The sequence below is a fragment of the Lissotriton vulgaris genome, chromosome 1_1, assembly GCF_964263255.1.
Source record: "Lissotriton vulgaris chromosome 1_1, aLisVul1.2, whole genome shotgun sequence".
NCBI classification, from domain to species: Eukaryota; Metazoa; Chordata; class Amphibia; order Caudata; family Salamandridae; genus Lissotriton; species Lissotriton vulgaris.
The window spans coordinates 329,664,374-329,691,612 of record NC_141685.1 but is presented as its reverse complement, the minus strand read 5'-3'; the positions used below and the strand labels follow the sequence as shown (position 1 = coordinate 329,691,612).

Genomic DNA, 27,239 nt, shown 5'->3' with positions numbered 1-27,239 from the left:
GGTACAGCTCTACATTTTATCTGCTGTAAAATATTCTTTACATGTTGGAGATGTCGTTTTTATTACCCACCAACCCCCTTCAGTCTCCTCCCATCTCCCTTTCACCCTTGCCGCCATTTACCTTAAACTCCCTTCTTTCCATCAACAATTGGGTACCAGCATGACAAAGCGAAGTCGAGAGTAGTTCAGGAGAGCTGGGGAGGACGGAAAATGTTTGTGTTCAGAGAGGCCAGTCAATCACTGTTATGATCTGACCATCCCGGGACTGGTCTGAGAACACAAAAGGGACTGTCACATGACTGTTTATTCATTAGCAACTGTGAGGGTGCTGAATTCTTCCCACCATGGCGATCTGCGAGAAACGGCCATCTCTGCCCTTTGCCCCAGGTTAAATCACAGGACTGGAACCCTATTCCGCCTTTAGGCTCTTGACTAAAAAGGGTGAGGGGTGGGTGGGAAATGCACGGGGTAAGCAGGGTTCACAAGAGCCCTGTTGAGTTTGCTCCTACCTTTACGGCTCCTGAGATCAAGGGTAGCAAGTGTAGTGCTGCAGGGTGGCAGCTGCGACCCTGCTGACCCCTAAATGATGCTCAGGGGGAGATCTGCATTGGGCATGAAGCTCTGACCCTATTTATTAGGAAGTAACTTCTGAAGTAACTCGGATTAAAATAGAGGTGAGGTATCTTCCATAAACTATGAAAGAGCTAGAAATAATACCAGCTTCCAGTGTTGTAACTGAAGAACACAGCACAGCTTCGCAAAACTTCAAGCTGCAGTCTTTCGCATGCAGGGCAAGCCCATAAACGGTGTGGGGTGGCGGGGGGGGGGTGTCAGGGTTACGACAGGGACAGGAGATCTCTAGCCCCATGATTCAAATCAGTCGCCTACAATCCGAACGCCTGAAACACTGCTGAAGACCTGTGCCTATCGTCGAGATAGACCCAGTCAGTCCTCTGTTCGGCAGCTGGACTCACACACTGCAGGGGGGTTATATGGGTCTCTGATCCAAATGTGCAGAGGGACCCTCATTGTATGTGACACTAACGAAATTTAGATAGAGAGAGTTGGGTGTAATGAATGTAATTAAATCTGGTTTAGCGGAGCGGTTTCTCATTCACAGGTATGTGTAATAAACGATAGTAACACCTAGCCCCTGCCTCTGGAAGAGCAGATACGAATACGAACTCTGCAACCCAGCCCATCGCAGTGAGTGTGATAAATCCTCTGAACAGGGTCGCTTGCCCACAGCTTGGTAAAAGGTTGAAAAAAAGATTAAAAGCTGAGATCCAAAGAGGCTCGCGCCACTTCCCCTCCCAGCTGAAGACCAATTACAAGCATGTGCCGTTTATCACAAAGCCTGCCATGCCCTGCCTGCCCCAGATTGGAGCTAGCATGCAAGCCAGGAAAGACACTTGTAACGCAAGTAGTTTAAAACTGATGTGGCTGATTCAAACGGCGTCTCTCTATCTAACACGTTTAAAGTAAAGGTTGGTGCCTGGGGCATATTTTGAAAAGCAAACTGAGGCCCTGTGCCAATCGAGGTGGACAGATCCCATTTCTTCTTTAAAACAAAAAGTGGACAGCTGAATAATATGCCATAAAGCGGAGCAGCTCTACGATTACAATTGCTTTGGGCACCAAGGCACACCACCCTATAACACTGATTAAGAAAGGGGTCACCAAAATGTGCGACTAATGTATTATTGCACTTAACACCAGTAAGTACCACCAGCTGTCTAGGATGTATGCTTTTGCAAAGCAACCGACACACCAGTCAACAAGCTCGCTCTGCAGCAGGGGGAGACTCGCGCAAGCCTCGCGCGGGAGGAGGGGGCCTGCGTGATTCACTTGTGGGAGCAATAATTGCTACCAAATGGTGGCGCTTGCTCCCTAAAGTGGACCTCCACACGTGCACGCGTGCTGCCATTGAAGGCAATGGAACGCGTGCACGGTTGTGGTTCAAAAAGTGGACCGATGGCTATAGGTCTCCTCCTATGCAGCGCATGCACGCTGCGTAGACGAGACCTAAAAAAGAAATTGTCTAATTAATAAATAGAAGAAAAAAATTAAAAGAGGTAACAGTTTATAGGGAGTTGATATAAGTACACAGCTAAAATGCCACATATCATATAATAAAACATATTGACCGGTAGCTAAATGGCTCTTAAAACTGCTATGTGAATGACACTACATGGATAACAGCACACTGATATAGCATAAGTTACTATTACATTTATACAAGCTAGGACGAGGCCATGAAATTCACAACGTAATGATGAAAAACAAAAGAGGGGTCAGATAGGGGGAAGGAAATAAAAATTGTTTCAGCTACAACAGAAAGTTAATGAGATCATCTTCCACAAGCATTTATCAATATCAGAACAGCAGATGTTCTCATAAAATACATCTAGTAACAATAAAATGAATGCCAAATACCAATAGCTTCTAAAAAGACAGATGATTTCAATTTCAGAAATGCTGTTCATTATAGCAATTCTAGCTTTGAATTTGTTTGTGCAGGATTGTTTCGAAATTCAGATGTTTTTTCCATCATCTACCTGCACAGGAAGTGACATCACTGGATTTGCCACCATCACCTATCTGCACAGGCAGTAACATCACTGGATTTGCCATCATCCATCTGCGCAGGAAAACACATCACTTCTTTCTACTCCCTGGACCGCATCAATGGCTACCCCAGCATGGAAGCACAGCGGACACGCTGCTGGTACGCTAAAGGCAAGCCAGTCTACACCTGGAATGCTCTGTTCCATGAACCCTCATCCTCCACCTTCCTACCACTACCATACTGTGACCATCTGCACCCACAACCGAGGCCGCTGCTCCACACCATCAGCTGCACCACATCCATTGACAAGTCATCCTCTAACATGAAACATCTGTAATTCAAGCTCCACGTCACAGCCAGCTTCATCCTAAAGGGCGGTGTCAAGTTCAATAGATTTTGATTATTCACACTGCTTTTATCTGCTCATATGTTCTCATATTGCCTGTCAACTTTTTAGCTGATGAGAGCACATGACTGTAGGAGAGTAGGATCTGCTTACTATGGTTACCCCTACTTTTTGCGTTGTTTCACTGGTTTATTGACTTTAGTCTGGCTGGGGCCCTGCTAATCAGGACCCCAGCCTAGCTGTTCCCTCTCTAAATTGATTGCATGTACATTAGGTACACTCCAGATTGGTTACTGGGTTTCCCTTGTGAGTCCCTAGTATATGGTACCTCAGGGACCAAGGGCATAGGTACCCCAGAGGCCTACCAGGGGCTGAAGCATGTATTATACCACCCCTGGGAAGCCTTCCGAAATGGCACCACAGGTCTGCTACTGCAGCCTAGGTAAGGTGGTATTTGTACCCCTTACTTAGATATAGTATACCTATATCTATCTTTTGAAATAGACACATATAAACCTATAAGTCACCCCTATGGCAGGCGTTGACAATCCTGGAGGCAGAGTGCTTGGTTTTGTGTGAGAGGGTGCCCTAGCATGAGCTGAGCCCCTCTGCAGCTTTCTGAATCCCTTCCTTATAGCTGTTCCATGATACAGCCATTCCATATACTCTTAAGTGCATTATAACCTTGTGGTTAATGCCAACTTTGAAATGGCTGCATCAAACATGTCTTGTTTGGTGTCAAACACTTTGGAATACTACCCCCCGCCAGTTCTGGTGGCGGAGGAAGCATTCCACCCTTCTAAAGGGAGAAGACATGTACACACTGGTCTAACCTGTAAACGTTAAACAGAGCCCCAGCATCACAAAATGAATGCTGCTGCCACAGACACGAGTCTAATCTCCTGCTGCTGGACGAAACTCCGGCAGGGGAGGCTTGGACAATAGGTTTCCTGTCCAGGAAGGTGCCCGCACCTCCCCAGACAGGCTTTAGTGTATTGGGGCAGGGTGGGTGCATTCAGTGAATGATTTCCAGACAGTGCCTGGTGCACACAAGGTGTCCCCGTGTATTTTCCAGTTCAAACTGGTTGCTGGGGCACTCAACCACAGCTCTGGCATGAAACTGGACAAAGAGGTGTAACCACCCCCTCCCCAGGTCCTCCAACAGGTGGGACCTTAGAGTTAGTCCATCCACTAAACTTGGTATAAGTATAGAAACCCAGTCCTTAGGACTTTAGATTACCCTGGATGAAACTCTGCAACATATATCTTGGACCTTAGACATTCCATATCGACTGGAAGATGGAAGAAATCTCCCTTAGGGTCAAGGAGTGACTCCCTTGTTCAAACAGGCACTAAAGAAGCATCTTGCCAGTCTGTATTTTCGAGGCTCCCGCCAGATCCCAAAGAATCTGCGACACAGGGCACAGACTTCCAGACATCTCTGAGGTCGACACGGGTCCCCAGCAAAGCTGAGACCTGTGGCCATCACGAGAGATGTGGGACCGGAACTCTTAGACATCCAGCACATTTGCTAGTGCATCGACTTCCCAAGCTTTCCCAAAGTTGTGCATTGGGCTACTTGTAGTCTAAGCCCTGAGCACCTTTTGCACCGAAGTTTGTGGGCCTACACTCCACGAGTGTTCCGTGGGCCCGCTTTCTGCATTTCTGCTTGAGGCCCCTTCGCAATCCCTGGTCCGTCGACTGGTTGGTCCCCACGAAGGAATCTACTTTATTTCCTGGGTTTTCCTGGTTGCTCCAGATGTGCCCTGACTCCCCTTCAAAGGGTGAGTCCCTCAGACCTTGCTGGTCTGCTCCGAAGCCAATCTCTCCATTCTGTGTGGGTTGCTGTTGCCAGGGCTTGTTGGGTCCAATCCAGATACCGATGCTGCAGCACTTGACATCCAACATGGGATAGCTCAAATCCAGCCCCTGGTTGTCGTCGATGCCTCCTGGTCCTCGTGGCTGAAGAGTCAAGAGTCACCTGAAATCACCCGACATCGGCTGGCATCTTCTTGTCGCCTTCCTGGTCACTGGCTAGTGACCCAGACTCTGTCCCCTCTGCTTTCAGGTTCTTCAGATCTCAGATCCACCCTTGGATCCATCCGTCACCCTTCCTCTGGTCGCCTGCAGCACTTCTTTGCAGCTCTCCGTAGGAAACGATGACGAAAACCCGACACGAAAAGATACTTATGCACCCGGCTTACCTGGGTGAGGTAGCACGAGTATTTTGGTGCTCCCGTGGGTCTTGACTCCCGAAGTGTCCATTACTGAAGGGGTTTGTTCCTAGTCCACTCCTAAGTGTCCTTATTCTTCAAAAATCTAATTGCAACTTTCTACATAAAAGTCTATGGTGATTTGCGGCTAAGTTTAGTCACTGCACGCGTCCCCCTGGGGCCTCCTGTGACCCTACCTAGGGTGGTTCCTGGTTGCCCTAGCGGTTCTACAGGCCCTAGGCCTTGCTTCTATCCATCTTGTGGTTCTTATACCACTTTATTAGTATGTGGTTTGTGAGGCCCAAAGGGCAAAATGTATACTGTGCTAATTTACTGTGTGCTATTTAAGTAATTGTGTTGTACTTTTGCCTCTAGCCTCATAAAGAGACTAGAGTGGTGTGTTTAGAAAAAATACATATATTTTATATATATACCTGGTGTGGTTCTCCTTTCATTTGATCACTCATGAGAGTATAGACTGTTAAAACAAGCTGCTTTACATCCCTTCAAGACTTAGCCTGAAGGCTGCTCTCCACAGCTACCACTAGGATAGCTTTCTATATAGATTGTCTTTAAACCTACCATCAATAAGGGTCGTTTGGACTGGTGCAAGGTGCCCACTAGAATAGTGGACAACATATGCCAGGCGAACATCTCACACAGTGAATGAATGACCTATTCCCTGTTCGCTATCAGAACTCTCTGTACTCTGACTTGATAGTCTCGGTGCATGAAGTTAGCGTCCTGAGGCGGAAGCCGGGACAAATAGAATTATACTTAGCGATCCTTGTATTGTTTTAAAGACTGTTGTTCAGCAAAGCACACTGGCATTTGCGTGTGTTTTTTTAATCTCACCATCTGTTTACTTGTGTCACTGGGGACTCGAACCCTTGCCTGGAGGCGATCCGCTCCGGAGGGTACCGCCATTTTGGGTTGGGAGCCGGCAGAGCAGGGCAGTGCTCCGCCCCTCCCGCCCTTTTTCCTTTAAATCCTAGGCATTTCGTGCCCGAGACCGACTTGATAGTCTCGGTGCATGAAGTTAGCGTCCTGAGGCGGAAGCCGGGACAAATAGAATTATACTTAGCGATCCTTGTATTGTTTTAAAGACTGTTGTTCAGCAAAGCACACTGGCATTTGCGTGTGTTTTTTTAATCTCACCATCTGTTTACTTGTGTCACTGGGGACTCGAACCCTTGCCTGGAGGCGATCCGCTCCGGAGGGTACCGCCATTTTGGGTTGGGAGCCGGCAGAGCAGGGCAGTGCTCCGCCCCTCCCGCCCTATTTTCTTTAAATGGCCCCCCTTACAAGGAAGCGCAGCGGACGAGCGCAGCGGGCGCGCCGGCGGCGCGCCAAAGGCGAGCCCGTCCGCGCCCGTCCGCGCCGGACCCGCGCCCAGCGCCTCTCCCCCTGTCTCTCCCGCACCTCACCAGCTACCCAGAATTACCTATAACAGAGACACGCTCCTAGCCTTAAACATTGCACACCCCTGTGAGGACTGTGATATATGGGAACCTGGGACCAAATACCTTCCCACATCCTCCCACTGCGCCAAGTGCTCGTCACTACTGTTGAAACCCCTCTGGCTACCGATTGCTCAGTTCAGAGACCAGAACACTTGCTCTACTATCAACACCCCCCTGATAAAGTGTCTCCTCCTCAATACTAGGTCGTTAGTTAAACATAGCTCAGAAATTGCTGAACATATCCAGGATGCAGGCATACAAATCGCATTCATCACAGAAGCCTGGACTGATGCTGCATCAGGCCCAGACATAGTTAAAGCCACCCCCCAAGATTTTATCTGCCACACCCAAAACAGGGACAAGAGGAGAGGGGGCGGGCTAGCCGTCATTTACCATAAAGATATCAGAGGCTCCTTTCAACCTGGTCCCTCTGAACTTGACGAATCCCTGCTTTTCAATTTCACCCTCTCTAATCACCAGTCCTTCAAGGGTTGCCTTATTTATAGGCCCCCAGGTGAGAAAACTAAATTTCTAGCAGCCTTAAGTAAACTACTAGAAGCAGCTGTCTGCTCCCAAAGATACACTCTCTTGGGTGATTTTAATTTCCACCTGGAATGCAAGACATCCTCAGACACCCAGGAACTTACTGACCTACTGGCTGGGATCGATATGCAACAACTAGTTACTGATCCCACCCACAGAGCAGGACATACCCTAGACGGGATTTTTTCCAATCTGCCTAATCTGAAAGTCTCCCTGGTCCTACCAGTTTTCTGGTCCGACCATTCAGCAATCCACTTTGCAATTTCCCTCTCCACTCCTGAAAAACCAGGCAACAAGAGAATCATCCCGAAACTAGTTAGGAAATGGAAAAACATCACTGGGGACTCGCTAGACAACGCCTTAAATAATTCACTGACCCCTCTTCCCAACAACGTGGAGGAAGCAGCTAAGTCTTATACTACCTGGCTGGACCAGGCTTGCCTACTATTAGCCCCCCCCAAAACCACTCACTCCACTCGGGCCAGGCCTGCCGCCCCGTGGTTCACAGATCAAATAAGGGAAATCAAAATAAGGTGCAAAAAGCTTGAAAAAATCTGGCTTTCAAACTACAGGGAATCGGACAAGAAAACCCTCAACGCGGAACAAAGACACTACAAGGATAAAATCCTGCAAGCGAAAAAATCCTTTCTTACGAGACAGATAGAAGACGCTGCCAACACCCCTAAAGAACTGTTCCTTACGGTCGCCTCCCTTGCCAACCCCAAACCCATTGAAATTCCAGCAAGCCTTACACTTTGCGAAAGTTTGGCAACCTTCTTCCGTGAGAAGGTGGAGAACATTTTCCTCCCCCTAGACAAGCTAGTGAAGTCCCCCTCACTGAGGGAGACCTCTGATCCCGCCAGATCTGAAACTACGCTTCAATACTTCCTGCCCATCACGGAAAAGGAAGTGAGGAGTCGCCTACTAAAAATTAAATCAGGCTCCCCTCATGATCCCTGCCCCACAGCAATAACGAAACTGGCACCAGATGCAATTGCCAGGGGCCTCACTCCTCTCCTTAACCAGATGCTGGAGATAGGTGAATACCCCTTAAGATGGAAGCAAGCCTCCATCCTACCCTTGCTAAAAAAACCCAATCTAGACATCACTGAGATGAACAATTATCGCCCAATTGCCAGACTCCCCCTCCCGGCCAAAATAATAGAAGGTTACCTGAACACACAACTTAGTTCCTTCTTAAAATCAGCAGATGTACTTGATTCCTCCCAGCACGGATTTCGAGAGGAGCACAGTACGGAATCCGCCCTGATTAAATCCATGGAAGATATCAGGCTGGTGATGGATGCAGGGGGCAGAGCGGCCCTGATTCTACTGGACCTTTCTGCGGCCTTCGATACGGTCCACCATAAACTATTGGTGGACCGGTTGAGGGCCTGTGGAATTCAGGGAAAGGCTCTAAAAATCCTTCAAGCCTTCTTAGCTGATAGATCCCAGACAGTGGCACTGGGCAGCTACGAATCACGCCCTTTTGTACTTTCCTGTGGTGTCCCCCAGGGGTCCTCTTCAAGCCCAACCCTTTTCAATGTGTATGTCTCTACCCTCGCCCCGGTAATTCGATCGTTCGGCTTTCAACTCACGGCATACGCCGATGACACACAGATTGTGGTGTCCCTTCTTCCCGGCAACACTGAAAACACCGCAGACAGATTTAGAAACTGCATGTCTGAAGTAGGCCGTTGGATGGCTCAAAGCTGCCTTAAGCTAAACTCCTCAAAGACCGAGGTTCTGCTCTTTGGTGCCAAAGATAACTTCTGGTCCCCGAGATGGTGGCCAGACGAAATGGGACCTCTCCCAGAGCCGGTGGATAAAGTGAAGAATCTCGGGATTCTGGTGGACTCCACCCTGACTTTCAAATCCCAGGTGAATGCCCTCTCCTCCTCTCTCCACTTTACACTTAAAACCATAAGAAAAATTCTACCATATTTGGAGAAGAAACATAGGAAAACCATTGTCACAGGTCTAGTGCTTTCACGCCTAGACTATTGCAACAGTCTGATGCTAAACGCCCAGCAGAGCGTACTCAACAAACTCCAACTACTGCAAAATGCAGCCGCCCGCTTAATCACTGACACACCCAAATTTTCCTCGGTATCCCAAGATCTGGTAAAATTACACTGGCTACCCATCCGTAAAAGAATCACTTTCAAGGCGGTATGCATGGTTTTCAAGGCCCTCCACGATACAGGTCCCAGGCACCTGAAATCTCTTTTCCGCTGGCATAAACCAGCAAGAACTCTGAGGTCAGGACAACTGGCCCTGGTTACAGTCCCCAGAACTAAAAAAGCTCGCTGGGGTGGTAGGAGTTTTTCCCTTGGAGCGGCAGAGGCCTGGAATAAACTCCCTCTGGTGCTCAGACAAACTCAGGACCTGATGGTCTTCCGAAGAGGACTTAAAACATGGCTCTTTACTCTATAAGCACGCTCCTTCACACCAGCCTATCCTTTCAGCGCCAGGACACCTCCGGGTAACAGAGCGCTCTACAAATGTGTAAAATAAATAAATAAATAAATAGATTGCAGATAACTGCCCTACTTTGCATCTCATGTTCTCTGAAGTACTGTGGTCATTTAATTCCAAGAAGAGTCTGTCTTCCTCTCCGGTGTAATTGGCCTGTGAATCATGGTTTTGTCACTTGCTCCATTTATGCAGAAGGTACCCACTAACTGTGGAGCCCTTCTCTGCATGAGGTTGGCACAGATGTGTTATGTAAAGGTGGGTACCTATTTTGATCATCTAGCCCTCCCCAAACGTGCTATTCTTTGCTGGAGTTTTGGGAGGGCTGGAGAAAAGGTCAGGGAATTTCAAGGAGAATTCGAAGGGCAGCCATATTTGTTTGCTGTATCACAGAGCATTCTGAGATAGGTCTTACAGTAAGGCACATTCCTTGAGACGGGAATTGTGTCACACTGTGGCACACAGTAGGCAGAGAAACTGTGGTAAGTGTAGTTTCCTTTGCTTAGGAGAAATCGCAAATTAAATCTAACTTCACCTTTTCAAAACTGTTCTCTGATGAATAAATCTGACCAGAAGAGAAAAGGACTGTTCATGTAAACTCCAGCAATTTGTTTCAGCTAACATATATTTACTTTCGGTCTCAATTCAAATTCTTTCATGGCTAACTATACAATAAGCATATTTTGTTAATGCTCTTTATTGGTTCAATATCCCTATACCATCCTCTTTACAGTGGTATGCTTCAAACTTTTCCGGGCTTTTGACTTTTAAGTTTCTGATTAATAGGCCACTTTAGATTTCCCCAAATAGAGGGTATTAATATTGCTCATTCTAGAAATTATCTTTTTAATACTCAAATAGTGATAACCAAATGCTGACTGTGATTTTTTTTTACATTGAATAATTGAATTCCACAATCCTAGCAATTAAGCAAGTCATTCCGTATTACTCTTAACATTGCATGTGCACAATCGTACAAGTAGTAAATATGATTTCTTTGCCTGGGCTTGGTTCTCTGTAAATTCATTTGTAGGTGGTTTGAGCTCGCCTCATATGTTTGCAAGGATCATTGTTGCCCAAGGTTTCACATCTATTTTAACATGTTACTTCTATGTGCTATTTTCTGTATGTGCGTTTACATTAGCAGCGTAGGAACATTTTATTATTCTTTGATAGTGTATATGTACATTAACAGGAGATATATATTCATTAACTGTGAGTTTGATAGAGAAGCACAGTGCAAATGAGGGACCCTGCAAGGGGCGTCATATTCTAAGGTTCCTCGCCATACTCTACAGATCAGGCTGCCCATTTCCTAAAAAATACGGATGAGAAATAATATATAAAGCTTGAGCAAGAGTCTCTCAGGGAAAGAGCAGCTGCAGACATTTTAGAAACAGCATCTATGACAGACTGTGCCGAGGCCTAGCTTCCTTTCTTCCAAACTGGCTCTTGTGAGAGCATACTCAAAACAGAAACAAACAATGACTTTGTCTATGGGCAGCACAACAGACTAGAAATGTAGAAACAATGCTAATTTAGTGAGCTGGAACCAGGAAAGAAGGGAATCCATCACATATTCCATCCTTTTTCTATATGTTTAGGTCCAGCATAAGCGTACAACTTCTTGTATACTTTAGTATACATCTCTGTGGGCCTAAAGCCATTCCCAGGCTTCCCATTTGTTGATTTCAATGCCCTTTAAACAATCCTTAATTACTAGTGGCCAGTCCTGCCTCTTTGTTTCTCCTTTTTCCTCCAGGGAGCAGCGACTTATTACGATATCACTACACTTTGTTCTGTTGATCTGCTCATGGGGGGGACTATTTTATTGTTTAGGTTTCATAGAGAGACCTATTGAGGTGAAACCAGAAAGTTAAACCAAGCGGATTTCCACGAGTGCATGTGCTCTCGTGACCTCGCTTAAGCCATCTGTTGCTTCCCCAGCACACCCGGCCTCACTTCTCCTCCCCCTAATTACACTTATTTCACGGCCGCCAGGCTGCTGTCACTTAATCTCCCCAGTGCCCCACCTCCATTAGTGTCCTAACTACACTTCCAGTCCTCGCTGCCTCACCGCCTTCTCTCTATCCCTCTCTCTCCGTTTTTTTCCCATCTCTCTGTCCTCCCCTCTCCTTTTCTCAAAATTCTTGTTTTCATGCTTGTTATACACGGGGTCCATGCTGTATTTGAGCATGGCGCCGCTTATTTACATTACACCCTGCCATTGCATGCATGCATGCATGCACACCTTGAAAAGGCTTGCCCGTATTTTCCGCGGAAGACAACAAGGGATCAGTTGCCAGCTTTGTAGGACCGTGCTGTGATGACGATCGCCTGCCTTTGTGAGCCGCTGGAAATTCAGAGCATTCTAGTCGGTAAACGTTCTTCTTTTCCAGTCATGCTCATTATTATAGGCAGCCAAGCACTTCCAGCCAGCCATACCGTGCTTCAGAGGGTTGATAGTGCAGGGTCCGTGCTCTGTTTGTTTGTTTTTAAATCCCTTGCGGCCGCCATGCGCATAATTTTTTTATGCACGGGGTCCGTGCTATGTTTGAGCATGGCGCCGCGTGCATTCTAGATGGTAAATGTTTTATTTTTGCAGTCATGTACATTATTATAGGCTGCCAAGCACTTCCAGCCTGCCATATGCTTCAGAGGGTTGATATTGCCGCACGCATTCATATTTAAAAACGGGCGGCGCTTTATTTTTTATCACGGCAACCGTGTTCGGTTGCATGATTCATTCTCTATGTCAGTGTGTTCGATGCATAGCGCTGCCAATCAGACACACTCCAGTGGGACTAGTACTAGCGCTGCGCTATTAAATAAATACAATGATAAATTGGTAAGTACTTTCCAAATCATTAGTGTAATTACGTATACGGTCAGATACAGCTGACATTCTTGCAGTGCAGACCCATCTCTTACACAGCGGTTGAACAAACTCCCAAACCTGCCTCCAAATCAGTTTCAGGTAAGCACTCGTGAAGTGATTAAGAGGCGTAGGTGCTACTGCAGAGTCCCTCTGTTTTACTGTCTCGTTGTCCTGTGTGAGGTTACTGTGCAGAGGGCATATGCGAACAGATGTCCCACTCCCACGACTTCTAATGCCCTCTCCTCTCTTACTTCTTCCACTTCCATTTGGCGTCTGACCTGCTGGGAGCCGTTTTCCCTGACAGAGTTTACTATGCACCGCACGTTAGATAGCGGGTCCTGTGTCAGAGCCAGTAACAACAACAGTCAGTGAAGGCCTGCGAGGCGTCACGTTCTACAAACCACTCAATGTTCGCAGAGAAGGTTTGCAAAGCCCTGGTTTTCAGCCAGACAATGAGTTTACAAATAAAAAGGAAAACGAAAGCGTAGCTATGGGTATGGGAATGTATTTATTGTAGTTTTGTTCGAGACAAACCCGCGTCAATGGGGCGTCAGAGAACTGTACAGACACATTAGAACAGAGTGAAAAGAACATAGCAGTTTGTGTGCCTAATATTAACACAGCTATTCAACGATGCCCTCTTCAAATCCGTAGCTCTTTTCCTTGTTTGGTAGTTATTACCGTCTTATTTGTATTTTTGTGAAATAATTTCTAAATTCAATGGATGGAGGCGCAGCAGGAAACTACCTGAATTAAAAGCAATGAAATCATTTTGTTTAATTGTCTCCTATCACAATACACTTGTAAAATCAATGCCTGTGACTGTGGTGTTTGAGCGATTAATTAGAGTTAGTTGCTTTGTAGAGACTTAAGTCAGTGTCATGCAAGGCTTGAATTTTCATGTTTTTATGGCCTGCCAGAAGCTAGAACTGCCGACTTAGGAACTATGGAACCAGGTTTCAGTCCCAGCATTGCTTTGAACTCTGCCATCCCTAACCAGTGCCAGGCTAGCTTCCCCGTACCGTCATTGTTGTCATACCGAATAAGCAGCTACCTATGTTATATGACATCTCTTTAATAATGTAATAACTGCAGTTTCACTATTGCTTTATTAACCTTCCTGCTTTCTGAAATTTGCTTGAAAATGCAGCATTTCTCCACTACTTCGCTACAGTGAAGTCTGACAATCATTTTACGCCCCACCACTTGCAATTGTCACCGTCCGCCACTGCTCGTTCCTGTTTTTTGTATTGAAATCCTTTGCGGCCGCCATGCGCATAACTTTTTTATGCACAGGGTCCGTGCTGTGTTTGAGCATGGAGCCGCTTATTTACACTACACCCTGCCATTGCATGCATGCATGCACAGCTTGAAAAGGCTTGCCCGTATTTTCCGCGGAAGACAACAAGGGATCAGTTGCCAGCTTTGCAGGACCGTGCTGTGATGACGATCACCTGCCTTTGTGAGCCGCTGGAAATTCAGAGCATTCTAGTCTGTTAACTTTCTTTCTTTCCAGTCATGTACATTATGATAGGCTGCTAAGCACTTCCAGCCAGCCATACCGTGCTTCAGAGGGTTGATATTGCGGTGTCCGTACTTTGTTTGTTTGTTTTTAAATCTCTTGCGGCCGCCATGCGCATAACTGTTTTATTCACGGGTCCCTGCTATGTTTGAGCATGATGCTGCTTGTTTACATGACACCCTGCCATTGCATGCATGCATGCACAGCTTTAAAAGCCTTGCCCGTATTTTCCATAGGAGACAAAATGCTGGTACCACGCAGGACAGCTCTCCAACAAATGTCCATCCAGGCCCCCCACCACTCACGGTGAATCCGCAAATGACATGCCTCTGCCCTGAAAGAGTGGACTTGGTTCTTATAAAAACATAACTTTTTGTGTTTTATATCTTGAATCACCAGAACATTTGTCTATTCCGATGTACTTTCAAGCAAAATATGGGCAGCTGAGCAGTAACAGTTTACAGCTGTACTGTTTGAAACTATCTGGAGGTGTGCTCTCCATCGCTCCCTCTTCTAATATTTCACTCCTCTCTCCCTATTCGACCTTTTATAGGTAGAGTTATTTATAACTTGAAACCTAATACTACTGAATGAAAATCTCTGAAACCAGCCGGATTTCATGCAATGCATCTCCCCAGGTGCACGCTTGTCCTCGCAAGGCAATCTCTGACCTCTCTGACTACATCTTCAAAACAAGCCTGTTCATGTTGACACTTGCAATTAGAATCCTTTCTTTCTTTCCTTTCATTCTCTCTTTCCTTACTTTCCTTCTTTTCTTTCCTTCCTTCCTTTCCATCCTTTCTTGTCTTGCCTTCCTTTTCTTTCTTCCATTCCTTCCTTCCTTTCCTCCCGCCCTTTCATTCCTTTCTTTCTTTCCTTCCTCCCTTTTTCCTTCTTTCTTTTGTTCTTTCTTTCTTTCTTCCCTTCCCTTCCACATTATCACTCAGCACCACCACAGCATCACTCAGCACCACCACAGCACCACTCAGCACCACCACAGCACCACTCAGCACCACCACAGCACCACTCAGCACCACAACAGCATCACTCAGCGTCACCACAGCATCACTCAGCGCCACCCTAGCATCACTCAGCGCCACCTCAGCATCACTCAGCACCACCACAGCATCACTCAGCACCACCACAGCATCACTCAGCACCACTCAGCACTGCCACAGCATCACTCAGCGCCACCCCAGCATCACTCAGCGCCACTCCAGCATCACTCAGCACCACCACATCATCACTCAGCGCTATTTCAGCATCACTTAGCGCTACCCCAGCATCACTCAGCACCACTCAGCACCACCCCAGCATCACTCAGCGCCACCCCAGCATCACTCTGCACCACCACAAAACCACTCAGCACCACCACAGCACCACTCAGCACCACCACAGCACCACTCAGCGCTACCCCAGCATCACTCAGCACCACCACATTATCACTCAGCACCACCACATTATCACTCAGCACCACCACATTATCACTGAGCACCACCACAGCACCACTCAGCACCACCACTCAGCACCACCACAGCACCACTCAGCACCACCACAGCACCACTCAGCACCACCACAGCATCACTCAGCACCACCACAGCACCACTCAGCACCACCACAGCACACTCACCACATTATTACTCAGCACCACCACAGCACCACTCAACATCACCACAGCATCACTCAGCACCACCACAGCACCACTCAGCCCCACCCCAGCATCACTCAGCACCACCACAGCATCACTCAGCACCATGCAGCACCACCACAGCACCACCATGCAGCACCACCACAGCACCACCACAGCATCACTCAGCACCACCACAGCACCACTCAGCACCACCACAGCATCACTCAGTGCCACCCCAGCATCAATCAGCGCCACCCCAGCATCACTCAGCACCACCCCAGCATCACTCAGCACCACCACAGCATCACTCAGCACCACCACAGCATCACTCAGCACCACCACAGCATCACTCAGCACCACCACAGCACCACTCAGTGCCACCACAGCACCACTCAGCCCCACCCCAGCATCACTCAGCCCCACCCCAGCATCACTCAGCGCCACCACATCATCACTCAGCACCACCACAGCATCACTCAGCACCACCACAGCACCACTCAGCAGCACCACTCAGCACCACCACAGCATCACTCAGCACCACCACAGCATCACTCAGCACCACCACAACCTCACTCAGCGCCACCCCAGCATCACAAAGCGCCACCCCAGCATCACTCAGCACTACCACAGCACCACTCAGCACCACCACAGCATCACTCAGCACCACCCCAGCATTACTCAGCACCACCCCAGCATTACTCAGCACCACCACATTATCACTCAGCACCACCACATTATCACTCAGCACCACCACAGCACCACTCAGCACCACCACAGCACCACTCAGCACCACCACAGCACCACTCAGCACCACCACATTATCACTCAGCACCACTCAGCACCACCACAGCACCACTCAGCACCACCACAGCACCACTCAGCACCACCACAGCATCAGTCAGCGCAACCCCAGGTTATAGGTTTCACATTTGCGAAAGTTATAACTATTGGCATTGCAAATGACAAAACTATTAATTTACCTATTTTCAAAACAAACACATAAATAAAAAAATTGTCATTTACAAGACCAAGCCAAGCCAGGAGCCAGGAGACCCTTACCTGCACGCCAGCACACGCCTGCACACAGCGCCAGTCCCTGGGTGGGCAACGCTGTAAGTCTCGCCGCCATCACTCCATCAGCGCGGCTGGAGACTACAGCTCCCAGCGGGCTCAGCGCGCACTTCCGGTTTCCCGCTGTCTTCGCGCCCGGAGGCGCTACAAAGGCCAGGCTCTCCCTCGGTGGAGCGGGGGACAAGCCAGGAGCCAGGAGACCCTTACCTGCACGCCAGCACACGCCTGCACACAGCGCCAGTCCCTGGGTGGGCAACGCTGTAAGTCTCGCCGCCATCACTCCATCAGCGCGGCTGGAGACTACAGCTCCCAGCGGGCTCAGCGCGCACTTCCGGTTTCCCGCTGTCTTCGCGCCCGGAGGCGCTACAAAGGCCAGGCTCTCCCTCGGTGGAGCGGGGGACAAGCCAGGAGCCAGGAGACCCTTACCTGCACGCCAGCACACGCCTGCACACAGCGCCAGTCCCTGGGTGGGCAACGCTGTAAGTCTCGCCGCCATCACTCCATCAGCGCGGCTGGAGACTACAGCTCCCAGCGGGCTCAGCGCGCACTTCCGGTTTCCCGCTGTCTTCGCGCCCGGAGGCGCTACAAAGGCCAGGCTCTCCCTCGGTGGAGCGGGGGACAAGCCAGGAGCCAGGAGACCCTTACCTGCACGCCAGCACACGCCTGCACACAGCGCCAGTCCCTGGGTGGGCAACGCTGTAAGTCTCGCCGCCATCACTCCATCAGCGCGGCTGGAGACTACAGCTCCCAGCGGGCTCAGCGCGCACTTCCGGTTTCCCGCTGTCTTCGCGCCCGGAGGCGCTACAAAGGCCAGGCTCTCCCTCGGTGGAGCGGGGGACAAGCCAGGAGCCAGGAGACCCTTACCTGCACGCCAGCACACGCCTGCACACAGCGCCAGTCCCTGGGTGGGCAACGCTGTAAGTCTCGCCGCCATCACTCCATCAGCGCGGCTGGAGACTACAGCTCCCAGCGGGCTCAGCGCGCACTTCCGGTTTCCCGCTGTCTTCGCGCCCGGAGGCGCTACAAAGGCCAGGCTCTCCCTCGGTGGAGCGGGGGACAAGCCAGGAGCCAGGAGACCCTTACCTGCACGCCAGCACACGCCTGCACACAGCGCCAGTCCCTGGGTGGGCAACGCTGTAAGTCTCGCCGCCATCACTCCATCAGCGCGGCTGGAGACTACAGCTCCCAGCGGGCTCAGCGCGCACTTCCGGTTTCCCGCTGTCTTCGCGCCCGGAGGCGCTACAAAGGCCAGGCTCTCCCTCGGTGGAGCGGGGGACAAGCCAGGAGCCAGGAGACCCTTACCTGCACGCCAGCACACGCCTGCACACAGCGCCAGTCCCTGGGTGGGCAACGCTGTAAGTCTCGCCGCCATCACTCCATCAGCGCGGCTGGAGACTACAGCTCCCAGCGGGCTCAGCGCGCACTTCCGGTTTCCCGCTGTCTTCGCGCCCGGAGGCGCTACAAAGGCCAGGCTCTCCATCCGCGTCGCGGGACGCGCGCGGGCAGCGCCGGGCGGAGCCCGGGCAGAGGGCGGGCCGTCTGTGGCCGTCCGGGGCAGGAGGAGGCAGTGCAGGGCCACCCCATTTTCATCTACCGTACCGGTTTCAACCTGTGGTACCGCATCTCAGCATGTCTACACGCTCCGGTAAGGCCTTGAGGGGTTGCGGGGAGAGTGCCCCCGGGGGTGCTATGTTTGGCTCTATGGACAAATTCCTGACAAGGGTGGCGGCTGTCATAGACAATGAACTTGCCATATCCGAACGGCGCCTTTCACTTGACTTCCCTCTTGCTAAAAGTCCATCGCCAGCAATAGTGTTGTCCCCTCTAAATCCTACTTCCCCTGCACCTTTGCTTGGGGATTTACCTGGGGATTCCCTTATTGCACCTCCAATGGGTGGTTTAGAGGGGTTCGAAAGCTCACTGATTGGTGTCCGCAGTACCAGTCCATGTACTGTGCTTGTGGATCCATGCAATGAGCTCTCTTTAGTAGGCTCACCCGGCATACAGTCCCTGCACTGCCCTGAGGTTCCTGCTCCCGTCTCACAAGCTCCGACTAAAAAGCAACCCATCCAGGAGCCTATTAAAAGGAAGGGGAAAAGGGCAAATTACACTAGAAAGGGTTGCCCATCTAAGACCACTAACCATCCCAGGTACCCGCCCCTGAGGGGTCCTCCCCCCCAGAGCAGCGCAGGACTGGTATCCACAGGGACAGCCATTTGCGCTCCGGCTGTCATTGATATAGTACCACCTTTCTTGTCGGCCCCACTAACGCCTGTTCAGGACAACGTGGGTCACTCTATGGAGGCGTTTGAGAAGATGGTCAAGTCTCTTGTGTTGCCACTTATAGACCAGATCAAGAGGTTGGGGGAAAGGCTTGACTGCTTTGAGCAGGCTACTAGGGACAATTTCTTTGCCCTAAAGACCCTTCTCAAGCACCAGCCAAAGTCCAGTAAGGATAGGACTGATAGGTTAGATGAGTCCAATAGGATAGAGGTCCCAGTGATACCCCCCCTGGGAGACCAACTGATGCAGCCGCCCAAGCACCCTGCACCTGGGAATACGATCTTGGCTGCTCCAAAGGTCAGTCTTAGACAGATAAAGCCGAAGGCTCCAACTTGTGTTGCCCACGTGCATGCTACCCTTCCCCCAGCAGCAATATCCCCGGTGGCTACCCAGGCCCCAAGGCAACACAAGAAGGGAGGGACGGGCCCTACTTCGCAACCTGGGGTTGTCATATCTGATGCAACTAGTGGTGTCGCATCAACTCCTAAGGTTGCATCTATTCCCGTCCCACCTACAAATCGGCTCCCTTTGGGTCCTCCTCAGAACAGTAGACGTAAGTGCCCCCCAGTTAACCTCCCCCCTGAGTGCCACCCGTATGTTGTCATCCTTACGAAAGTCCCCCCTATTGGGAGTACCCAGCGGGAAAACCATCAGGCACTAAAGAATAAGGTCATCCACTGGCTGAAAGCCAACAGGCCCTTGCCTGCGGGAGTGGATGGAATTATTCTTGGTGTACGCAGGGTGGGTTGGATTGGACACGGGAAAAAATCGCTTGAAGGGGATTGTGTGGTTGTAAATTTCCAAGATGCTAGGGTTGCCCAATTTATATGCTCCCAAGGTCAACCCACGGCTGGTTCGGGTATCGACATAGTCGATTTGACATTTTTTTACCCACGGTCTATTATGACCACCCCCTCCATCCACCTTGGACAACCCTCCTTCATGGGCAGCCCAGGGGGCCAATTTCTGATGGAAAATACTGCCCACGGCCCTTTGACCCCGGGAGTTCTTTCTCAGCAGCTATGCCCAGCTCCAGTGATACCAAACTGGGGACCTGGGAGTTGTTGACTCAGTTATATTCCGGGGGAGGATGTTGTGGCCCCAGGCTTTGTCGCTGGGTCAACACCATACCACAGATCCAATGGCTCCTCCTCCCCACTGCAGACTCTGGCTACGGCCGGGTCTGCAGAGAGGAAGGGGGAGACTGGGGCTTCCCATAATTCTCCGCCTGGTCCCCTTGATGTGGGTTTTGCGGACTTGTCACCCCCTGTTGAGGATTGTAGCATTGCAGCTGTAACGGACCCCCAGATTAGGGTTTTCAGCTGGAATGTTGCGGGCCTCGAAAGGAAGCTGGCGTTGCCGGATTGGAGCGAGCGTGTGGAGCAATACTCCATTTGCCTGTTCCAGGAAACCTGGAGTCGGGTGCCCCTTCACAAGGCGGGTTATTCCACCCACTTTTTGCCGGCAGCAGAAAGTGCAACTGGTAGGGGCCGTCCCTCTGGCGGTTTGTTAATCTGGGTATCCACCGAACTTAATTGTAGGGTGGAGGAGAAGGACACTAACTGCCCTGACCTCCTAAATATTGTGCTTAGAAATCCCCAGGGCAGAGTCATTCTAAACATTTTTAACATTTATGCCCGTGGCACTAAGGGGGGAAGAGAATCCCCAGTTATAGCTTGCTTGGAAGCGCAACTCCGCTCATCCCCATACAGGTCTTGTACACTGTTGGCAGGTGATCTGAACTGCACTTTCGAGCCTCTGGATCTGGACATCCTAGCAGATCAAGAGGATCTTGATAATGGGTGGGGGATTCCTCACCTCGAGCTTGGCCCTGTTAAAAAGTGGACAGAAGTGGCCCTCCAGATCAACTCCTTAGTTATGGAGTTTGGGCTTAGAGCTGCCAATGGTAGAACCAGGTCCGACAAAGTAGGGGCGCACACCTATAACAGGCCAGGACACACGTCACGGATTGATTATTTCCTCCTTGACATACACCTGTGGGGCATGGTGGAGGACATGGTAGTTTTACCTTCTGTGGAGAGTGACCACAATCTCCTGTCCCTCACCCTCTCCCACAGGTGCGTCAACAGCACCGTGAGTGGTTCTCCCTGTAACCCCGCTCCAGACCTGTCAGTGGTCACGAACTGTGGGCGAAGGCTAAAGTGGGCAAAGCTGGCTCTTTCGGAGGAGAAAACCTCTGCGATTAGGCAGCTTCTGGTTTCAGCCCTGGCCAATCTTGACTGCCAAGAGGAAGGGCTGATGGAGGTGGCACCTAGGTTTTGTGTCATAATTCAGGCCATTGGCGACCTCTTTGTAGTCCCAGCCCACCCGAGCGGAAGGAAACCCAGCCTACGACCGGGTCAGGGCTGGTACAACCAAAAGTGTAGGGAGGCGAAATCACTTCTTATCGAGGCAGTCAAGTCCAAATTGCCGCTTAGGACTAGGGAGGCCAGGAGACACTACACACTCTGCCAGAAAAATGCTAGGATGGAATGGGAGGACAACTTCTGGCATGACCTCCTGGCTGCCAGTCGAGGGAAAGATGCTAAAGGTTTTTGGGACATGGTGGGCAAAAGGAATCGTCCCGACGATTCCCGGAGGACTTGTGCGATCAATGCCCTGACTTGGTTTTCCCATTTCCAAAATCTTTACTCTCCTGTTGAAGGCCCCCTTAATGATCCCTTTAAAATCCCAGCCTTTACTTTAGACCGTGACCTGGATCTGTTTTCCCCCCTTGATGTAACAAAGCAGATCAAAACCTTGGTCCCCTTGAAAGCAGCTGGCCCGGATGGCCTACCGGGGGACATCCTCCGTGCTTACCCGGAAGAATGGGGGGCTCTAATCTCTGCACTCCTCAATGCAATCATGGGGGGAGGGCTTGTGCCTGACTCCTGGAGAGGTGCGGAGGTGGTCCCCATTTTTAAAAAGGGCAGTCGGGAGTTACCCGGGAACTATAGGCCTATAAGCCTAATAGACTCCAGCCAGAAATTGGCCGGGAAAACCATCTTGGGGAGAATTACTCAATGGGTGGACGACAATCACATTCTGTCCGACATGCAGGCTGGGTTCCGTTCAGGTACAGGAACTATTGAACAGGCCTTTAGGCTTCTGTTGTTACACTGGAAGGTGGTGGTGCTGGGCAAAGGCAGTCTCTATCTGGCCTTTATTGACCTTAAGACTGCCTTTGACCTGGTACCAAGGGAGGAACTTTGGAGGGTGCTTCATGGCTTAGGGATGCCCCCGTACCTATTGAACCTCCTCATTAACCTGCACACCAACACCTATGCCCAGGTTAGATGGGGGCTGAATGGGGAAAAGACCGATAAAATCAGGGTCGAGAGGGGAGTAAGACAGGGCTGTGTTTTGGCCCCTACCTTATTCTCCCTCTATATTAACGGGGTGGTAGATCATCTACTGTGCGAACCATCAGACGCTCCCAGCCTGGGTGGAGTAAAAATTCCAACTCTGTTGTTCGCCGATGACACCCTCCTCATCTCCAAAACCCCCCAAGGTTTACAGTCTTTGCTGAACCGCTTCCAGGATTTCTGTACCACTAAAGGCCTCGTCATTAACATAGACAAGACCAAGTACCTAGTCATGCACCCACCCCGCAAACTTGGTCCCCCTCCAATTCTGAACTCCATACCTCTAGAAAGAGTGGCGGAATTTGATTATCTGGGGATCCGTCTTAATGATGCAATGAGCTGGACTGCCCACATCGATAAAATGACTCTGGCCCACAAAAGGGTGGGGGGCGCCCTTCTTAAGGAGTACAATAACTCCTCAAAACATTGTGTTGCACCCATACTGGAGATTTACAAAGCTCGTGCAGTCCCTGCTTCTCTTTATGGATCGGAACTGTGGGGCTTGGGCAAAGTCGACTCACTGAGTAAGGCCGAAAATAAATTTATCAAGGACCTTCTTGCTATTCCATCGAGCAGCCCGACCATCCCAATGCTCTTGGACACTGGCTGTAAAGCCATAAGGGACCAGGCTCGGCTTCGCCCCCTTCTGCTCTGGGCACGCTTGTGGAGGGTCCCGGAGCTACAATCGTATGCCAATGGGCTGGCAGAAGTAATGCATGCTGATGGTTGGAGTAGCATCAAATGGCTGAAGGACATAAAACATCTTTTAGGGGAATTGGGTTTGGCCTCCTGCTGGCATAGTCACTCCGCTCCACCAAAGAAGATTCTAAAAAAACTTTTCTGGGAGTGGGTTGACGTGAAGCGCTCTAGTAGCCAGCAGCATTGCAAAACCACCGCAGCTTTCCTGTTGTTCAAAGACGTTGTCCTGTATGAGCCATATATGGATATTATAACAGTTGCTTTGGATAGGTCCTTGTTCATTAAATTTCGGCTAGGAACCTTGCCCTTGGCGGATCTCTGTTCAAGGTGGAATAAAGCCCAGCCCACCTCACGCTTTTGTGCATCTTGTCCGGACAAACCAGAGACGGTGCCACACTTCCTTTTCGAATGCCCGGACTATGGTCGCCCCAGATCACGTTGGCTTGGCCCCATTTGCAGAGAACTGGGGACTCGTCAGCACTCTGTTGCCCTCCGGATTCTTTTAACTAACACAGCCCCTCCTATTGTTTGTGCTGTTGCAAAATTTTTAAAATGGGCTTGGTTGATAAGACTTAGAAGACTGTCCATAACAATTTAATTCCTTTTTATCTAATTTATGCTGACATACCGTGTTTTAATTATCATTCCATTTGTACAGTCTGACTTATTTCGACATGCTGTTTTTATCTTTTTTGTACTGCTTTTATGATATGTGCATATCGAAATAAAGCATCAATCAATCAATACTCAGCACCACCACAGCACCACTCAACATCACCACAGCATCACTCAGCACCACCACAGCACCACTCAGCCCCACCCCAGCATCACTCAGCACCACCACAGCATCACTCAGCACCATGCAGCACCACCACAGCACCACCATGCAGCACCACCACAGCACCACCACAGCATCACTCAGCACCACCACAGCACCACTCAGCACCACCACAGCATCACTCAGTGCCACCCCAGCATCAATCAGCGCCACCCCAGCATCACTCAGCACCACCCCAGCATCACTCAGCACCACCACAGCATCACTCAGCACCACCACAGCATCACTCAGCACCACCACAGCATCACTCAGCACCACCACAGCACCACTCAGTGCCACCACAGCACCACTCAGCCCCACCCCAGCATCACTCAGCCCCACCCCAGCATCACTCAGCGCCACCACATCATCACTCAGCACCACCACAGCATCACTCAGCACCACCACAGCACCACTCAGCAGCACCACTCAGCACCACCACAGCATCACTCAGCACCACCACAGCATCACTCAGCACCACCACAACCTCACTCAGCGCCACCCCAGCATCACAAAGCGCCACCCCAGCATCACTCAGCACTACCACAGCACCACTCAGCACCACCACAGCATCACTCAGCACCACCCCAGCATTACTCAGCACCACCCCAGCATTACTCAGCACCACCACATTATCACTCAGCACCACCACATTATCACTCAGCACCACCACAGCACCACTCAGCACCACCACAGCACCACTCAGCACCACCACAGCACCACTCAGCACCACCACATTATCACTCAGCACCACTCAGCACCACCACAGCACCACTCAGCACCACCACAGCACCACTCAGCACCACCACAGCATCAGTCAGCGCAACCCCAGGTTATAGGTTTCACATTTGCGAAAGTTATAACTATTGGCATTGCAAATGACAAAACTATTAATTTACCTATTTTCAAAACAAACACATAAATAAAAAAATTGTCATTTACAAGACCAATAGCTCAAACGTGCCTAATGTGAGACCTATTGCCTTACAAATGCTTGTTTTAACCTTGTGTTACAGACCCTTAGCTGCTTACATTTTATTGCAGCATTCATCCCTCCCAGTTCCTGCCATGTGGCTCGTATTCTTTTGTTTTCTCTCGAAACAAGGCATCTCCCAGGCAGACTTGTTTACAGTTTGCTGGTAAACTGTGAAGTGAATTGGGTAGTTTATGTTCTCCTGTGGATGCTAAGCAATACTTGTTCATGTGGGAGCACGTTTATTTTTGTCATGTGCAGCTTACAGAGGCAGTTCTCCGTTCTGCATGTGTATTTGCTTCTGCTCTTCTAGACAAAAGACACTCTGTTGTACGCGCTTCTTCAGCCGCATAAACTTGTAACTTCCTTCTCAGTTTTGTAGTTCCTCCCACGGGGAGGGGTGAACTGCTTTAATGTGCCCCACTGCACCATTTCTCATGTGTTGCGAATGAGAGAGAGAGGTCTCGGTTTTCGTGTGCCACTCCGGGTCTGCACGCTGCCAGCTTCTGAAAGGAGGTTTAAAAGAGGTCAAAGTAAAATTCACCTGCAGGAGGAGAATGACGACACACGCTGCAGTGAGTGACACTGGCACTCTTAATTGTATGCTATCTCCTGGGTGGAGTTAGGGAAGTTCAGACAACAGCTGCTCATTATATAGGCAAGAAACATTTACTTGCACTTTGCATTTCATATTTAACATGCTTACGGGTTTCAGCTGGCTCTAGCCCAATGAGTTTGCGTGATACATTAGGAATTCTGTATAAAGATTGTTGATGTGTTCTAAAATACATTTCTGAAGCCCATAGCTTGCGAAAGTGAAGACATGGCCTCACAACATCTTTGTGATGGTATTTCGAGTTTCTTTACTCAAAAAATCGATGCTATCTATAACAAAATAGAGACATTTAACATTGACAAAAGCAGCCAAGATAATTCTGCTCTGGTGCAGATAGCATCTACTAATTCTCACTCCTTTAATGGTTTTCCGGAAATATCACTGATTGAGGTCCAAAGACTATTCACGGATATCAAAAGTGGAAGCCCGGCAGACTTGCTCCTAGCCAGACTTATGGGTCCACTAGAGAGAACTCTGGGCCCTGACGTTCAGAGGCTAGTGAACCTCTCACTTACATCTGGAGTCGTCCCACAATGCTGGAAAAAAGCCCTTGTTGGACCTATCAGGAAGAATACATCACTTCCTTGGACCAATCTGTCTAATCTTAGACCCATCTCCCTGCTGCCATTCTTAGGGAAAATCATCGAAAAGCATACCAATAAACATCTATCCACCTACCTGGAACAATCTGGCAGCCTTGATCCATCAGAGTCAGGTTTCAGGCCAAAATACAGTACTGAAACGGCCTTGCTGTCGATAACAGACGATCTTCGGCTGTACCAGGACAAAGGTTATTCTGTTGTCCTGGTGCTGCTAGATTTATCGGCAGCGTTCGATACCATTTCCCATAACATCCTTATCGAACGTCTGTCTGTGAGTGGAATCGGCGGTAGAGCACTGGAATGGATCAGAAGCTTTCTCTCCAACCGCACCCAATCTGTCACCATGGGTGACATTAGGTCGGAGGAGGTTAATATCACCAAGGGGGTCCCGCAGAGTTCATGTCTGCGCCCGACCCTATTTAACACGTATGTGGCCCCCTTGGCAGATGTAACCAGAGCTTTTGGATTCCATCCAGTGTCCTACGCTGATGATACGCAGCTGCTCTTCCCCTTTAAACATCTTACCCCGGAGATTATACAATCTTTCTCCGATGGGATGAAGGCAGTTGCAAGGTGGATGTCCTCCAATTTCCTCCAATGCAATGTTGGAAAAACGGAGGTGATGCTTTTCGGGGAAGCGACGGTCCAATGGTCTCCTGACTGGTGGCCTCTTGATTTGGGCCCAGTTCCTGAGCCCAAAACAATAATCAAGAATCTGGGAGTCGGATTGGAACTGGAGTTGACCATGAAACATCATGTCATCGCTACCGTAGGATCTTGTTTCCACGTAATAGGTCTCCTCCGTAGGATTTTTCCTTTCCTCCCTGACTCCTACAGGAAAACCTTAGTTCAGGCTCTTGTTATCAGCCGCCTTGATTATTGCAATGGTCTCCTGGCAGGAGCAAACGAAGAGGTTTTGGACCGCCTGCAGGTGGTACAAAATACAGCAGCTAGGTTGGTGCTTAATGCACCTCCTAGGTCCCCTTCTAAACCATTACTGCACAAACTACACTGGTTGCCAATACGGCAACGAGTGAAGTTTAAGACTTGCTGTATTATCCATAAAGGCCTAATGAATTGGGACCAGAGTATCTGGCCAATAAATTTGTTCCATACGCTCCTACCCGTACCCTTAGGTCCAGTGAACAGCTGTTGTTAAGCATTCCTAAGATAA

At 49.6% G+C, this 27,239-nt stretch overlaps 1 protein-coding gene across 1 annotated transcript in view; it reads right to left on the bottom strand.

Annotated features, from left to right (window-relative positions):
* LOC147747132 (cytochrome P450 4B1-like) overlaps window positions 1–27,239 on the bottom strand; it is a 415,025-nt gene that overhangs the window by 307,105 nt on the left and 80,681 nt on the right. The window lies entirely within an intron of this gene.